This window comes from Phoca vitulina, unplaced genomic scaffold (assembly GCF_004348235.1).
Source record: "Phoca vitulina isolate PV1807 unplaced genomic scaffold, GSC_HSeal_1.0 scaffold24, whole genome shotgun sequence".
Taxonomy (NCBI): Eukaryota; Metazoa; Chordata; class Mammalia; order Carnivora; family Phocidae; genus Phoca; species Phoca vitulina.
Window position 1 is genome coordinate 7874830 of NW_022589727.1, and position 1744 is coordinate 7876573.

Consider the following 1744-nt stretch of genomic DNA (forward strand, 5'->3'; position numbering starts at 1 on the left):
GGCATGGTTTATAGCATTTTTGCCATATAGGACTTTGTGTTTTTTTTGTTTTTTTGTTTTTTTAGATTTTTTATTTATTTATTTGAGAGAGAGAGAATGAGAGAGAGCAAGCACATGAGAGGGGGGAGGGTCAGAGGGAGAAGCAGACTCCCTGCCGAGCAGGGAGCCCGATGCGGGACTCGATCCAGGGACTCCAGGATCATGACCTGAGCCGAAGGCAGTCGCTTAACCAACTGAGCCACCCAGGCGCCCTGCCATATAGGACTTTGTATGTGGTCAAATGTTTTTCATTATTGGGTCTGGGTTTCCTGTATAGCTTTAAAGATTTTATTTATTTTTTTGACAGAGAGAGAGAAACCACAAGCAGGGGGAGGGGCAGAGTGAGAGGGAGAAGCAGACTCGCCACTGAGCAGGGAGCCCAATGTGGGACTCGATCCCAGGACCCTGGGATCGTGACCTGACTTGAAGGCAACCACTTAACCAACTGAGCCACCCAGGCACCCCTCCTGGGTAGCTTTAAAAAAGCCTCATGTAGCGCTTGCTTTGGCAGCACATATACTAAAATTGGAAGGATCCAGAGCAGATTAGCATGGCCCCTGTGCCAGGATGACATGCAAATTTGTAAAGCTCTTAAAAAAAATTAAAAAAATAATAAAATAAAAAAGCCTCGTTTATGCCAAGACTAGACAACTAACTATTCATCCAAATCTTTTTCTCATACTTTTCTAGTTTAATTTCTTCCATGCACATCTTTAATCAATACGAAATGTATTTTTACTTAAGTATAGGGTAGAGATCTGACACATTTTTCTAGATGGTTAGCAAGTTATGTGGATATCTCTTAGTAGGTAAATTACTCTTTTGCTATTGGAATTGAAGTTTTAAAAAAATGTAACGGACACTGAATATGTGGCAGGCACTTTTCTAAGCATCTTACTTGTAACTCATACAGTCTTCATAACCCCATGGCATAGGTGAAATGCCAGTTTAACACATAGAAGCTTTTTAACATCGCTGCATCTGTTTCTGGATTCTTCATCTGCTTCCGTAACCAATACAGCAGAAAAGAGGAGAGATGCACTGTATGTGCATGCACGCCTACTTCCCCTGCCCCCCAGCACACTTCCCTTCAGTTCTTCTCTCACCTCAACACCACACTCCTATATCCAGATGCCTCCTCAGCATCTCTGCTTGCATTGCAACTTGTCTTCTCTGACGCAGGGCGGCCCAGACGGCACTCGTGATTTCCCCCACCAACCTGCCCAGCCACCCAGTCTTCCTCTGTCTCAGCCCCACCCAGTCCCATTGCCGCCTCCCCTTCCTACCCCTTGCAGCCAGTCTGCCCTGGGCTGCCACCTCCCCACCAGGAGCAGATCTGCTCACTTCTCTGCACACCTTGGCCATTCTTTCCTTTTGCCTGCACCCCTGCCATGGCCCCTGACATTTTCTCATCCTGCATCCTCTCTCGCCTGCTTCCTCTCTCCCAGTCCATTCTTTATGGAGCAAAGTGGCCTTCTTAAAATGTAAGTCATTTTTTTGGGACAGGGAGTATCCTTGCTCAGAGTCTCCGGGCTCCTCATTGCACCTGGAACACGATCGCCTGGTTGTGTTCTGCAGGTTCCTGCATGGCTGGCTGCTGCCCCACTTCAGACCTCACCTTGTCTCACCTGCCCACCCTCACCCTGAGCCTTGCTACACTGGCCTTCTCTGTCACTCAACATGTCCTGTTCAGACCTACTGCAGG

General features: G+C 47.4%; 1 non-coding gene across 1 annotated transcript; it reads left to right on the plus strand.

Annotated features, from left to right (window-relative positions):
* The first annotated feature begins 534 nt into the window (after positions 1-534).
* On the plus strand, positions 535-641 carry LOC116642885. Its single transcript, XR_004301416.1, has one exon. It is a non-coding gene; the product is annotated as a U6 spliceosomal RNA (small nuclear RNA).
* The last annotated feature ends 1103 nt before the right edge of the window (positions 642-1744 follow it).